A 16,544-nucleotide genomic window follows, 5' to 3' on the forward strand; every position below is an offset into this window, starting at 1 on the left:
ATATATATATATATTTCTTGTTTGTTTTTGATGAAGGTTGCTGGGATTAAGGGGATTAGAGTGATTATGGGAGCAGCTAAGATGAGAGGGGCTCAGTTTTCCGCAACACTAAATTCTAGAAAGTACTTTAACCTCTTACTGTAGCAAGCAGACTCCTGTGGGGACCCTGTGCTGGGAAAGGGCCCCAGAAGTCTTCACTGTTTGCTGCCACACTGTCTCTAGTATCTTTAGAGGAGGGAGGCCTGCCAGAGGGAGCAAGGAAACTTCAAAAACCTGTCATTCCTGGTGTTATTTTTGAAAGGCTCTCTCTGATTGTGCTTTTTTTCCCCTTTTTTAAAGTTTGAGAAACTTTTTAAGCTCTGCAAAAGGGGACAAAGATTAATTACATTGCAGTGTGGAAACTCCCTTGAGTGGCAGTATTGAGCAGTATATGTATAAAGCGTGAGTTTGCGTTTCACAATATTAGCCAGTACCAGCTTCGGTAAGGCTAGCAGTTCTGGGGCTTCATTTTTGTGGGTCACTTCCTGTACTGTGTAAGTGTGTTGCCCTCTGCCCACTTTGATACGTAAACTTGCAGGAACGGGCAACCCTGAGAGCTGCTGCTTGCCATGCTTTAGCTTTGTGACGAGAATTGTCATGTTTGCATTGTAAATTGCTGGCAAATGCTTTACAGTCAATAGTGTTGCATTAAATTGTGCCTCTCCCAACATGCTTGATGTTTGGCCTGATCTCCAGGCAAAAGGAGTGAGATGAATCAAAACCAGTGAACTTTTTTTAAAAAACGTTTTTAATTCCCTTTTAACCCAGTGTACTAGGTCAATCAGGAGGCATCTAGGGTTTAAAAAAAAAAAAAGGCAAAATAAAAATTTTTTTATTTGATTTCCATATTCCATTGTTTTTCAAAGCCCTAAAATAGTACAAGTCCTGCCTATGTTTTCATGCTTAACTCATCTGGATAAAGAAATCAGTTACTCAAAGTTTCTTTTTTGACTCTGTCTAGTTCTAAACAAAAATGATTTGTGACTCACACAGAATTCCCTGAAGATCAAAATCCTGCAGATGCCTCCTGATCAGACATAGCCCTAACTCCTTAGAAACTAGCAAGAGCTGCACAGTACAAACCCCCCAAAATAAGCTCATTTATTTGGCATCCACGCCACATAGGTTCTTCTACCAGCCATTGTTGGCAACTAAGTACAAGCCCTAGTTAAGGGAGTAACTTTTTTTCCAGGGAGGGGTGGAGGGAGGGAATTTAAAAGGCATCAACTTTTGACCAAAAAAATATATATATATAAATATATATATATCTTACTGTGTACTGATGCAGCTCTCTCTTTCCTCCCCATCTCTGGCAAGATAAGAGGGATCATTCTAGAAGAAAAGCAAGAAAGCTCATAAATGCAGTTTTATATCTCGCTAGAGTGCGGGTGACTATAAACAGCACAGTCCTCTCTGCCATCCTCAGACTGTCTGCTTGGTGCCACGTGCCTGTGGGTCCCTCTTAAAGCACAGACGTTAAATTGAAAGTATTCCTGAAGTACAGCCTCGGATGAGGAGTGGCACTTAAACTGTCTGGGACACTGGGATTGGACACGGCCTTGTGCGGGCAGCTGTCCAGTTTTGGTGCTTGACTCTTGAATAGGAATTGTAAAACGGAAAGATGCTCTAAGGCAGCGGTCACCAACCAGTGGTCCGTGAGGTCCGAAAGGTTGGCGACCGCTGCTCTAAGACTAGGTCAAATCCTAGTCTCTTTTTCTTTTTAAATCCCCTTCGCAATAAGGAGCATTTGTTACTATTGGAAGTTGTTTTCGTGTTCTTCCGGTATAGGGTGTTTATTTTAAGTCATGGTGATATTTTTTCCAATGGTTCATTTGGATGAAAACTATTCCCTCTTTTTAATACTTAAATAACGTCAGCCCATTGTTCAGCCTGTGGTTATGTGGTTGTGTGATGGTTATGGACCGTTGCACACCTTGCTGCCTCTGGGCCTGTTTTGCCTTTCCTTTAGGATTGGACTAAATTCCAAAATTATCTTCCATGGGAAGAAGTAAAGGAGAGAGAAATCTAAATATGTCTCTAAATTGTCCAGTTTGCCCTGCACCATAATACAGGGGGCCCCAAAGGCGGGGGGTGGGGGCGGGCGGTTATCAGTATTTGTTTTCAGAATGAGATGGGAGCATCTTTCCTCTGCCGTGTGCTTTGTGTTTGATACCATCATGCTTGGGTCAGAACCAGACGACTCAGCACAAAGCCTGGAGTGTAAACTGTTGGAATCAAACATCTCATTCTGATCACTTGGCTTAATTTTTTTTCTTTTTTTTTTTATAGGGGTGGGAGGGAGGTGACTGCCCCAAAGGGAGGGTGTCTGCACTGAGGATTTAGAAACACTCTGAAGCTCATAGCCTCGTCAGAAGTTGCCTTTAGCCACACTCTGACCTTATGGATGAGTAACACAAAGATGAAGTAAATTCTTGGGAATTAAGCCATGTTATTTTAATTTGCCACTTTGTTCAGCGTTGTATGTATCTTAAAAATTGTTATTGTGAAATCATTTTCTGGCAAAATATCTTTGTCAAACAAAATTATAGGCCTAGTGGGAGTTGATGTTAGTCAACTTTTTGGTGAACTTAAGTGAACTTGAGTGAGCTTGTGGTTCTACTGTATATCCTTAAAGATAGTTTTTAAAGCTCCCAAAGAAAGTCTACTCCTGACCTAAAAACTCATCTTTGGGGTAAAGAGTTAAGGGTCCAAAGGCTATAGCAGTTCATGAGGTCAGAGGGAGCCAGCCTGGCATGGACTCTGCCCCTCCACAGCTGACAGGTTCCAACAGGAAGTGTATTTAAATTCTCTGTAGACAATGCTGGGCAGGGGAGGGGAGGGTTGGGTTATGAAGATACAGGCTACTGTGTTTTAACCAGTGGTTGTGGGGAGGGGTGCCTGGAGGAAACAAAGTCACTATTCCCTTTTTGAAACAAAACTAAAACCTGAAAATTTTTGTTCAATGAAAATGGGGTCTAATTTCATTGTCCCTAGCCACAAGGGACCAGTTCCACTGAGAAATGAACAGTGGGGACTCAAAATTTTGCAAACATTTGGGGGAAGGGACAATTGGCTTTCTGTTAATTGGCAAATGTTCCAATGGGGCTTCCTTTTTGTTGGGGGGTGTTATGTTGTAGGTGCACATGTGGACCAGAGTCTGCTGAGGTTATAAAGTTCAGAAAAGATGGTTGATAAAATCTTGGCTTTTGTTAATGTATCTCAATAAAGCCCACTGGAACTCCAGCTGTGTGTGTGGTGCGTTCTTCAGCGGAGGCTGTGCGCTACAGTGATTCCTATTGAGCTGAGGCAGTGCGGAGCCCGTTGAATAAAATCTGATGCCTTCATCCAGCCCAGTTAGACACTGTACAGCATCCACATTTCATTTGGTCAATTTTTATAGCCTAAACCGAACCAAGAATCATTTGGAAAGAAAAGATGTTGGTCTACAAGGTGTCATCACTTCCCAGAACTTACCAGGTGTTTCAGTAACACAAACATGCCCACAAAACTTACTTAGGAATAAATCTAGTGACGAGTGTCATTTGTGTGCTAAGAACTACAAAACACTGAGGGAAGAAAAGACCTAAATGAGAAATTCAGACAAAACTAAATATGACACCCCCGCCCCCAAAGAAATACTTTCGTGGGGCAAAACTTTTTTTAAAATTTTTTAAATATATTTTTTATTTCAGAGAGGAAGGGAGAGATAGAAACATCAATGATGAGAGAGAATCATGGGTCGGCTGGCTCCCACACACCCCCTACTGGGGATCGAGCCCACAACCCAGGCATGTGCCCCTGACCGGAATCGAACCTGGGACCCTTCAGTCCACAGGCAGACACTATATCCACCGAGCCAAACCGGCTAGGGCAAAACTTTTATTTTTTTAAATATATATATATTTTTAAATATAGTTTATTGATTTTTTTTACAGAGAGGAAGGGAGAGGAATAGAGAGTTAGAAACATCGATGAGAGAGAAACATTGATCAGCTGCCTTCTGCACACTCCCCACTGGGGATGTGGCCGCAACCAAGGTACATGCCCTTGACTGGAATCGAACCTGGGACCCTTGAGTCCGCAGGCCGACGCTCTATCCACTGAGCCAAACTGGCTGGGGCAAGCATTTTTTTTTTAGAGAAAAAGGGGGATAGGCCCCAACCTGGGTTTGTGCCTTGACTAGGAATTGAACCAGCAACTTTTCAGTGCATGGGATGACACCCAACCAAATGGGCCAGGGTGCAAAAACAGTTTATTTTTGTATTATATATTAATTACTGTATTTCCATATGAACAACTGTAAACCTACTTTTGCCACACTCTCTGTGCAAGACTTAATCTAATTACAGACTGTACTGGGGATTTCTTTGCCTTGGGATCTTTTTCCCCCTCCGCTCACTTGGGTTTTCCTACACATCTCCCTTTGTAAATAGGGCATATGGAAATAAACTCCCCTCAGATTCCCTCCTTTTACAAGTGTGCCCTCTGTTTTGTGTTGGGACTCGGACAGTAATTGAGACCAGAAGTGACCTCAGGAAATAGATTCTTAGACTAAGATTCTGGGATTGGGTAATATTTGATGAGATCAATGATAGCCTATGGGGATTGGTGAAGGGGAGGCAGGGAATATGGGACATGAGTAACCCATGGTATACAGTACAGTATCGTAATTCCAATTTCTGCTAGTGGTACCATGGGATAAACTGCAGGTAACGGACAAGCAAGTCATGGAGAAATCCAGGGAGAGGCTGTGGCAATTAGCAACAATAGGCCCTCAAATGCATACATAAGAATTAAAATTATGAGCGTGCAATTAACATACAAAGAGAAGAAGGCTTCTGGGAGTTCTGAAGAGGGGCCCTTATCTGTAGACACCTTTGTCCTTAGCTAATTGACTAGAACTGAATAGATGGCAGTCTTCTGATGTTTTACTAGATGTGTATGCATAGAAAAGCTCTAGATCTGGTGTGCAGAATTCTGACTTGAGCCAGTCTGTTAAACAACTCCAAAGTTTTGAGGCTTGAGCCAATTCACTGACACAGAGCCTCTAAATCAGTGGTTCTCAACCTTCCTGATGCCGCGACCTTTTAATACAGTTCCTCATGTTGTGGTGACCCCCAATTTCATTGTTACAAATTGAACATAAAGCATAGTGATTAATCACAAAAACAATATGTAATATAATTATATAATATGTATATATAATATGTGTTTTCCGATGGTCTTAGGCGACCCCTGTGAAAGGGTCGTTCAACCCCCAAAGGAGTCGCGACCCACAGGTTGAGAACCGCTGCTCTAAATAAAAGGGAAGCTGAGTCCCCCTTCTAAACTTCCTCAAAAGGACTTGTGACTATTTACTAGGTTGACTGTATATTTGGAAAAGAAGAAATATACTTTTGAAAAATCATGTTATATTTTTAAATTACTGTTGGCATACATTATTAGTTCCAGGTGTACATCCTAGTGATTGGCCATTACATAGCTTACTAAGTGATCATCCCAATGAATCATGCACCCATCTGACACCACAGATAGTTATTAAAATATTGACTGTATTTCCAATGCTATAATTTAACAGAGTTTTGCTCTGTTCTTTCCACATGACTATACTATAACAACCAATTTGTATATCTTAATCCTTTCACATTTTTCACCCAGCCCCCCAACACCCCTCCCATCTGGCAACCCTCAAAATGTTCTCTGTTCTGCTTGTTCGTTTGATTTTTAGATTCAATTGTTGAGGAATATGTATTTATTGCCACTTTCTTGTTCTTAGTTTTTATCGTTTTTCCCCTTCTTAAAGAAGACCCTTTAACATTTCATATAATACTGGTTTGGTGGCAGTTAAATCCTTTAGCTTTACCTTGTCTATGAAGCTCTCTATCTAACCTTCAATTCTAAACAATAGCTTTGCTGGGTAGAATAATCTTGGTTGTAGGTCCTTGCTTTTGATCACTTCGAACATTTCTTGCCACTCCCTTCTGACCTGCAAAGTTTCTGTTGAGAAATCAGCTGACAGTCATGGGCACTCTCTTGTGAGTAACTGCTTTTACTTGCAGCTTTAACTTTTGTCTTTAACCTTTTGGCATTTTAATTATGATGTGTTGGTGTGGACCTATTTGGGTTCATCTTGTCCAGGACTCTCTGAGCTTCCTGGACTTGTATGTCTATTTCCCCCACCAGGTTAGGGAAGTTTTCTTTCATTTTTTCACATAGGGTTTCCATTCCTTGCTCTCTTCTCCTTCTGGTACCCCCATAATGTGAATGTTGGTACACTTAAAGTTGTCCCAGAGGCTCCTTACACTATCATTTTTTTAATTCTTTTTTTCTTTTTGCTGTGCTGATTGGGTGATTCCTGTTTCCATATATTCAAAATCACTGATTTGATTCTTGGCTTCATCTAATCTATTGATTCCCTGTAATGTATTCTTCATTTCAGTACATGTATTCTTCATTTCTGACTGGTTCTTTTTTATGTTTTTCAGTTCTGTTTTTATGTTTCTCATCTCTTTGTTGAAGTTCTAAGTTCCTCTACGCTTCCCCTAATTTCATTGAGCATCCTTATAACCAGTGTTTTGAACACTGCATCTGGCAGATTGCTTGTTTCCATTTTGTTCTTTTTCTGGAGTTTTGCTGTTCTTTCATTTGGGACATGCTGCTTTGTCTCCTCATTTTGGCAGCCTCCCTGTGTTTTTTTCTATGTGTTACGTAGAGCTGCTATGTCTCAGACTTGGTAGAGTGGCTTAATGTAGTAGGTGATCTGTAGGGTCCAGTGGCACAGCCTCCCTGGTCACCCAAGTTGGGCATCAAGATGCACTCCCTATGTGGGCTGTGTATACCCTCCTGTTATAGTTGAGCCTTGATATTCGCACATCAATGTTTGATGTGGTCAGAAGCTGTCCAGGTGCACTGGCTCTGGGGTATCCTGGGAGGTGCAGGCCAAGGTCAACCGCCACTTGTGTTCTGCCAGGGCCACCGTGCATAACTTACAAAGTTATATGCAGATGGCTGCTGCGTGTGCTGGGCTTAGAAGTGCCCAGGTGAGGCCAAGCTGCAAACCAAGGCTGGCCACTGCCAGTGCTGGGCCTGGGGCCTTTTAGCGAGAGGTATGGGGCATGCTGAGACTAGATGCTGCCTGTTTGAGAGATTTTAGGGAAATCTGAAGCGTGTGCCAAGACAGGCTCTGTATGGGGAGGGCTTGGAAAAGGAACAATGGACTCTGCCAACACTCTGTCTGGTAGAAAGCTGTGCACCACCCCAGCCCTCACTGTGATGTTGGACAATGCCGTTCCTCCTCATATGTCTCTTGTGCCTTTCAAGTTGCTGCCCCAGCGCTGGAGCTAGAGGGAGGGAGTCCGAGTAAGTCCACACGTGGGCCCTTTAAGAGAACTGCCTGGGACTCCAGCAGCCTCCGTGTCACTCAGTCACAATCCCCACTTGTTTTCACAGCTGGAAGTTACGGAGACTTCTCTTCCTGGCACTGGAGGAGACAACCCCCAAATGAAAGAATAAGAGAATTCTCCAGAAGAAGAGAGAAATGAAGTGGAGATAAGATATTTATCTGATATGGTATTCAGAATAATGATGGTAAAGATGCTAAACAGCATGAGAAAAGATACAGTAACTATGAAAACAGAAATAAAGAATGACAGCACAAATAACACATTGGAAGGAATACACAGATTAGGGGAAGCTGAGGATCAAATCAGTGAATTAGAGGACAGGGTTGAAAAATATCACTCAATCAGAGAACCAAAAAGGAAAAAAAACAATTTAAAAAATAGGAGGACAGCTTAAGGGAGCTGTGGGACAACATGAAACATAATATTTGAATAACAGAAGAGGCAGAATGGGAGAAAAGGATAGAGAATGTGGTTGAAGAAACAATGACAGAAAACTTACCTAACCTGGTAAAGGAAAAAGTCACACAAGTTCAGGAGGCATAGAGAGTCCCAAGCAAGAAGAACCCAAACAGACCCATGCCCAAACACATCATAATTAAAATGTCAAAAATTAAAGACAGAATCTTAAAGGCAGCAAGAGAAAAGCAATTTGTTACCTACAAAGGAGCTCCCATAAGGCTGACACCTGATTGCTCATCAGAAACTACAGGCCAGAAGGGAATGGCATGAAGTACTGAAGGTAATGAAAAGTAAGGATCTGAAACAAAGATTAAAAATGGCGAAAATTGTCAATTTGATGTTATGTATATTCACGACAATAAAAAATAACATGCAAAGCAATGCTATCCATTGTTTGTAAATACATACAGTAAAAGCATAAAGACATGTATGGGATGGCCAGCTGAAAATTCGGGGGACGCTTTCCCCTGGGGGGCAGGAGTGCAAGCAGGACAGGCAGATAGGATGTGTCAGTTGGATCTGTTATGTTTCAGTTTTCAAAACAAAATCTGAAGAAAGTAGGATAAAGCAAGGTGGTAGGCATACCTATGCTTCTTATCATTATACTCTGAACTTTTCCATCTGCTCTGAGTTTTTCCTAATCTGAAGGAACAAGATATTGTGTCTGCCTGGTGGGTAGGAGCTGTGCTGTGGGCTGGTCTGCATTACACACACCAATGAGACTCGACCCTAAGAAGACACTCCTCCACCCTCACATCGCCTGAGCAGCCTTCACTTAGTTGCCAAGTCTGGAGCCAAACCTGGAAGTTGCCACATCAGATCCTTCCCGCCACCCCGCCCCCCAGCCCCGCAGCTGGCTGACCAAACCACATCCCTCTTATAAGAATCTGCAGGGCAGAGAACGTGCTGAGGAATCCTACCCGTCAGCGGAAGCCATGGGTGCTGAGCTGCCCTCTGTGGGGAGAGATGGAGCCTGGCTTTCCAGTGAGCAGTCTCAACACGCTGGCCTCGCTGTGAGGAGCTTGCAGGGAGCATTTGCTCAGTCAAGCTGGGGTTTGGAATGGATTTCCACACTGACAAGGCCGTGAGGAAGGGGATGGGTGTTCACACTCAGCATTACCTTCCCCGTGAGGAATGACGAGTCCCCCTTGCCGCCTGAGTCTGAGCCCCTCACGTTTGCTATGATGAAGTCCCCACGTTTCTGACAGAATCTTCACTCCTCTGGCTGAGCCGAGGACCTTTGGATGGACTTGCTTTCGGTGGTTGCTCTCATCCATCTTCACTTTCATGCCAGTGGCTGAGCCAAGCAGCAGGCTCTTCTGGACTCATCCAGACTGTGGCAAGAGGGCCCCGATAGTCTTACTCTGTTGCCGTGAGGCTGGGCTTTGCTTGTCTGCCTCCAGGTGTTTTTGGAAGCAGCGCTCAGACGGGCACATGCTACCCCGCCTCCGGCCACAGATCTGTGTCATACAAGATTCAGCACATGAGGGCTCCTGAAGAAGCAGCCCTGCGGTGACTGGCTGGCAAGGGGGTCCTCCCAGGTAAGGCCTGGTGGTTGGTACCTTAAATGCACCTTCTGTCGGCCCCTTGGAAAGTTTGTCAGCTGTGCCCTGAGGTCTGCACAGAGGAGTGAAACAGTCCTCCCGGCCCCTGAGCTGCTGGAATGGAGGTACCTGGGGCACCTCTACCCATTCATAACACAGGTGCTACCCCTGGTTGACGATCTGCGTACATAAAACACACCATCTCGTTCTTACAGCAACCTAAGATACTGCCATCCCCAATTCTTCAATGAGGAAATTGACGCTCAAAAAGATCACATGACTTGCCTGCGCTCATGGAGCCCAAATGTGGCAGAACAAGGGCAGGTGTCTGAAACCCCACTCAGAGCAGCCCTGGCCTCCGCGGTCACAGGCAGGTGGTCCCAGTGGGCGGGGTAGGGCTGCAGGTGCAGGGTGCCTGGTGGGGCGCAGCGCCCAGGTGAGGCCGCGCCTGCGCACTGAGGAGGAGAGCAGGTGCAGGTGGTGGGCTGCAACGGCGCCTGCGCAGCAGTTCCTGGCTGTCGTGGAAAAGACGAGCTCGCTCCCCACCTGTTTAGTTCTCACAAGGAAGCTGCTGGTCTGCAGGTTGCAGCTGATCTAAGAGGAGGAGCAGCGCAGCTCGGTGCTGGGGCCCCAGGGACCAGTCAGACCGCAGGCCCCCTGCCCTGCGGACCTGGACCTGCGTCCGAGAGGGCTCCTCGGGCTGGCCCCTGTCTGCCTGCAGTCGCAGACCATGCCCCAGGGAGCCAAACCAAGCAGGCGACGGGCTCTTTTATTATTATTATTTTATTGATTTCAGAGGAAGGGAGGAGCGCGAGAGAGAAACATCAGTGATGAGAGAGAATCATTGGTCGGCTGCCTCCTGCAAGCCCCACACTAGAATCCAGCCCACAACCCGGGCATGTGCCCTTGACCGGAATCGAACCCTGACCTCCTGGTTCATAGGTCCACGCTCAACTACTGAGCCACGCGGGCCTGGCAGATGGACTATTTTTTAAATTTCAAATATGTGTATTATGAACTACAGCACAATACAGGGAAGTGTGCGGCACAGGTCGCTGTAAGCAACGCATGTGTCAGGTCAGGAGGCAGGACATCGCCAGCACCTCGGAAGCTGCAAGCGCTACCTTCCCTCCAGCACCGGCCTCGCTGCCCAGGGAGGCTCCAGGAACAGTCTGCACCGCCACCGAGCGGAAATCTGGGGCCTGGCTTTGATGTTCACACGGCCTGTTAGAGACTTTCAGTCAAAAGTGACAGGAACCTGAAAGCCAGTGGCTTGGGGTTTGTTTTTCTCATATAACCAGAGCCCAGAGCACAGAGTCATGGCTCAAAGGGGCAGTGGAGCGTGTCTCTCTCCATCTCTCGGCTCTGCCACCTTAAGCATGTGGTCTCCATCCTCAGGCTCATTGCCTGGTGGTGCAAGGTGGCCTCTGCATTCCAAGCATGTCACCTGTGCCCAAGGCAGGAAGGAGTGGGGAGGGCAGAGGGCAACGTGCAAAGCCAGCTGAGTCTTTCCCACTTATTCATTCATTCATTCATTCCTCACCCGAGGACATGCCTACAGAGAGGAAGGGAGAGGGAGAGAAACATCAATCGCTTGTCTTCCTTGTGTGTCCAGACCAGGGATTGAATGGCAACCAACTGAGCAGCTCCAGCGAACTCTTCCCTGGGAGGGGCTCCCCCAGGAGTCCCTTCCTGTGACTTCCTTTAACATCTCATTTGTCAAACGTGGGTCCCCGGCCACCTCGAACTTCCGGGGAGCCTGGGAAATAAACCTGTGTTAGCGCTGCTCACAGTGCTACCCTGAGAACTGAGAAGGAAACGAGTCATTCTTCTTCCAAGAAATACCTGGGTCAGGGCCTGAGCAGCACAGCCCCAGCGGCCACCCTCCGAGGGGGGCGGGGGCCTGGGAAGCGGCAGGGCGCTTGCTGAGTGAGCGCTTAGAACGGCTGAGCGCCTCTCCGTCCCTGCTCAGTCCTTCCCCACAGCGTGCGGCTTCGCTGCAAAATCAAAGCTGAAAGAATATTTCAAAGCGTGGCTTTCCCCACTGATGAGGCGCCTGCTCGTAGGTGCTGAGAAAGTCAGCACCAAGCTCAGTGCTGAGACCTGGAAGAGGCCCTCCCAGCAGGTCAGGGGCCGCCCGTGTGGCCGCGCGGATCCGCGTGGCCGCCTTTTCCACGCGTGGCTTTGTGAGCGATGTCTACATATGAAGGGTTTCACTATGAGCAGAGTATCTCCGTGCAAAGGGGCACCAGGCTGAGGCTTCGTTCACGGGCGGGGCCTGAAACTTCGGGGGGCAGGGGCGGCCCTGTGGTGGGCCCCCTCTCCTTACCACTCCACCTGTGCACGCAGGACTCACCCCCAGGTTTCCAGTTACAATCTGGGACATTGGGACACTTAAAATTTGGGACATTTTAAGTAAAAAGATGTATTTCCCCTTTACTTTGAAAGATTGGGAGGTCTGGCAACGAAGGGTCCCACATCCCCTGCATCAAACCCCTCCTGCCACCGAGACCTTTACCTGGGAATGCGCTCCAGCTCTCCCCGGTCCCGCAGGGGCTCCTGGAACCAGCTCTGTTTTAAAAGTCTTTCAGGGAGCCCGGCAGGTGTGGCTCAGTGGTTGAGCATCGACCTATGAACCAGGAGGTCAGGTTGCTGGCTCGATCCCCAGTGTGGGGCGTGCAGGAGGCAGCTGATCAATGATTCTCTCTCATCACTGATGTTTCTATCTCTCTCTCCCTCTTCCTTCCTTTCTGAAATTAATAAAAAATATGTATTTTTTAAAATTCTGTGATGAACATAAATTGTACATAAATTGGAAAAAAAAAAGTCTCTCAGGGAGCGAACGTTGCTAGTCCCTAGATTCCAGGGAGAGAGAGGGAGAGAGAGAGAGAGAGAGAGAGAGAGAGAGAGAGAGACTGGAGGGGCGGCAGGGAGCACCTGTGCGGTGCTGACACGGGCGGGCGCAGCGGCGTGCGGCCGCAGGGAGAGGCCTAGTAGTGTGAGTGAGGCGGGCCCCCACCCTGGGCCCCATGGAGGGAAGTCACAGTGGTTGAGGTGCGAACAGAGGTTGGGCAGAGCCGACCACAGGCAGCAGCGACCGCTGGTGCCCGGCCCAGAGGCACCTTCACCCTTTCTGCCAACCTGCTGCCATGTGCACAGATGCAGCAACTGCAAACTCAGAGCGAGTGCGCAGGCGCCCCCACTCCGTGGGTGCAGGCGTCCCCACTCCGTGGGTGCAGGCGTCCCCACTCCGTGGGTGCAGGCGTCCTCGTGACCAAGCCCCAGCCGTGCACAACTGAGGGCAACAAAAAAGTGGTTTGGTCCGCAGGTGGATGTGGTTGGAGCGGGAGCAGGGGGAGAGGACTTGAGGCGCCCTTTTCCAGCTCCAGGCCCAGGCCAAGGGGTGCCCTGCGAGGCGGATGGCTGTGGTGCCCAGGCTGGTGCCAAGTGCAGGAAACAAGCCCAGGGCGGCCTGCCCTCCGCCATGTCCTCCCATCGTGGGCTCCTCCGCTCCCTGCCAGGACAGATCCCCGCTCGCCTCTGCAGGCCCGGGTCCCCAGTCTCCTATGTGTCCTGCCTGCCCCCTTTGTCCTTTGGGGTCTCTCCCGCCTCAAGGAAAGCCCAGAGCGGGACACAACCCAGGGCATCCTGCCCATGGGCCACTGATAGATCCTCCCTTCCCCCAACTGGTGGGCGGAGTATGACGTAACCTGCAGCCCGGAAATACCTGCATGACTAACCATGTACCTTATATGGACCATGCATTGAACTATCAATCCACACCTGCCTAATACCCTAAGCCCTTGTCCTATATGGACCATACAGTTAGCCACCAATCAGCGTGCGCCGAGTACACTAAGTCCCCATTCCTTCCCATTCCTCCCCTCAAAAGACGTGCTCACCTCTGCTCGGGTTGCTGTTCTCCCCTTGAGAGACAGCCTAGCAGGTCTCTTTCCCCTAATAAAGCCTGTAATCCTGGTTTTCGGTTCCCGACTGGTCTCTCATTCTGGTGCCGAAACCCGGGAGAGGTGAACAGGAGCATGGACGATCCTCAGACCTAGCCCCGAGCTTCTCTGGCTCTGCTTGGTGGTACTGTTCTGAGTTGATTGGCCCACCCTGGACCCTCTCTCGAACCCTGCCGGACCAGGACACGTGGGGATCTCTTCACCTCCTGCCCTCTGGTAGGCCTTCGGATCCAACTTACCGCCCACCCTCTTTTTTTCTCGCTCCCTGTAACCTGGAGGGGCATTAGGGTCTCAGAGTTTCTCGGCTACTCGGCTTCTCGTTCTACGAAAGCCCAGGTGCCTGGCCGGGAATTTTCTACTCCACGGGAAAGGTGTCTTGGGTGACGATCTCGGAACCTTTTCTCAGCCCCCTCTCTCTATAGGTTGGTTGAGGGAACAGGAGGACACTCCTTGTTCCTTCCCCAACTTCCAGTAGCCCTTCCCTCCAGTCATGGGGACCTCTCAATCCAGGCCCCCTCGAAACACACCCTTAGGGTGTCTCCTCGCCAATCTCTCGACCCTTGGTCTTTCTGGCTACATCAGACCAAAGAAGCTCGTTTTTTTCTGTAACACTGGCTGGCCACAATGTAAACTCAACAATGGCTCTCAGTGGCCCGAAAATAGCACTTTCAATTCCCATATCCTTCGAGATTTTTGCCACCGGACAGGGAGGCCTCAGAGATCCCTACGAACAGGCTTTCTTTTCCCTTCACTCCCGCCCCTCACTTTACTCCTCATGTTCCACCCATCAGATCCTCCTCTCAAAGTCCTCTTCATCCCCTCAAACCGCTCCTCAGCCCCTTTCTCTGTCTTCTGACTCCTTCGACCCTATGGGGGTACGTTCTCTCTTCCCGAGACCAGCACCGAAAGAGAGAACTCGGGGGGTCATGAATCTTGAGTAGAACGTGACGAGGGCTAAGGAAAAATGAAAAACGAGACTGAGACAGAAATAGAGGGAAAAGCTGGGCCTGGGTGTGGCGTCTGCCCTCTGATCCATGAACAGAGCGCCTCCCACAAAGTAACAGGAAGTGACATCACATCTGGGCGGGCCTTGAGTTCCTGGCGACATAATGGGATCCACCTCCCAGCACCTGGGCTGGAAAGGGCAGACTGAGTGGTGTCCTTGCCTCTTGGCTAGGACTGCCCCCAGGGCGTGGCTCTGCCTGCGCCCTGGGTTCAGCCAACATATCTAAAAACGCCCGATGTGCTTGCCAGTGGCCCCCCACAGACCCAGCTGATCATCCCTCTCCACCTCGCCAGCCCCCGCCACCCCCTTACAACCCGGCCATGAAACCTGTACCCCACGCTCTACCCTCTGAGAACTCTAACCGCCCGCCTTCCCCTGTGCGCTCTCCACCAGATCTCTGCCCCCTGACCTCCAGCAACCTGATTCACAGGTGGCTGGCCAGTTCCCTTTGCACAAGGTTGCAGAGGGAGGGTATTATCCCAGTAGCCATTCCCCTCTCACTCCATGATCTTTCTCAAATCAAAAAACGCCTTGGCTCTTTCTCTTCAGACCCTCTTAACCAGCAGCCGCCTTCTCCCCAGTCCCTGAGAGCCCAAATCCTGAGAACGTGAGCTCCAAGACAAGCTTTCCCATCTAACACTCATTCTCAGGCCACCCGGGGACTGCCTTCCTCAACAGCCTCTTCTATTCCCGCGTCCATTCCACCCCTGAGGGAGGCGGCAGGAACTGAGGGCGTAGTCTGAGTCCATGCCCCATTCTCTGTGTCCAGCCTCACAGATTGAGAGGCATCTCAGGTCTTTTTCCACTGACCTGACCACCTTTACTCCCCCGACATACGCCACAAACTTCAAAAAATAGATACAGGTCCACAAACCCCTCAAAAAGACCTCGTTAACCTGACCTTTAAGGTCTTTAATAATAGAGACGAGGAGACACATATCCAAATATAAAGGCGAGATCAGGCCAAGGTTGAGGCCCAGTGGGAGGCCTTCCAGCTCCTACCAACCCAGGGTAAGTCAGGGCTAAGCCTCCTCCAGGCCAATGCTTCAAATGCAGCAGGGAAAGACACTGAGTCAAGTCCTGCTCAAACCCGAGACCCCCGCCTGGGCCCTGCCCAAGGTGTGGAAGGAAAGCCACTGGAAAGCAGACTGTAGTCTGGCCCCTCCGGGTCAGGCCTCAGCCAGTGAAGCACGGCCGCCCTCTGGATCCGGTTTGGAGCTCCCAGACCTCCTGGGACTGGCCACCGAAGACTGAAGCTGCCCAGGCCCTGACAGGGCCCCACAGACGTACATCACCAGGACAGAGCCTCGGGGAATGACTGTGGTGGGGGATAAGCCGATCTCCTTTTTAATCGACACTGGGGGCCACTCATTCTGCCCTCTTCGAATTCGCTGGGACCCTTGTCCACTCCTCAGTCTCTATTGTGGGGGCTGACGGATTAGTCTCAGCCATTAGCCACGTCACCTCTACACTGCATCTTACTAAATTCCCCCATTCACTCTTTTCTCGTTCTACCTTGGTGCCCGGCCAGGGCTACCATGTATCCCCTCATAAAGCCCAGTTGTCCCAAACCATTACCTCAACGACTCCTGCACCTTACTACTGTGCACAATCTATAAATTTACTCCCTCCCTTAGCCTGCCCTCCACCAGGCATTTTTCTCCTCTGTGGGACTACAGCCTACACCTGTGTCCCCCAGGACCTGTCACACTCGCTCTGCCTTTATGGCTTCCTAACCCCCAATCTTTCTATCAGAACAGAGGGAGAACTCGAATCCTCTCTTGGTCTTCTCAGGTCTCGCCACAAAAGGGCGGTCCTTGTTCCCCTCTTAGTGGGTACGGGAGTCCTCACTGCAGTAGGGACAGGCGTAGGAGGCATTTCCTCCTCTGTTCATTTCTACCACAAATTGTCTGCTGAATTTTCAGAAGATATCTCCATCATTCGCAATTCCCTTGAATCCCTTCAAAGGCAGGTAGACTCCTTAGCAGCGGTAGCCTTACAGAACCAGCGCACTTTAGATCTCTTGACAGCAGAAAAAGGGGGTACCTGTGTCTTTCTTGGGGAAGAATGCTGCTACTTTGTAAATGAATCAGGAATTGTCAAAGATCACATTAAATCCCTCCGGGAC

This window comes from Myotis brandtii, unplaced genomic scaffold (assembly GCF_000412655.1).
Source record: "Myotis brandtii unplaced genomic scaffold, ASM41265v1 scaffold105, whole genome shotgun sequence".
Lineage (NCBI taxonomy): Eukaryota > Metazoa > Chordata > Mammalia > Chiroptera > Vespertilionidae > Myotis > Myotis brandtii.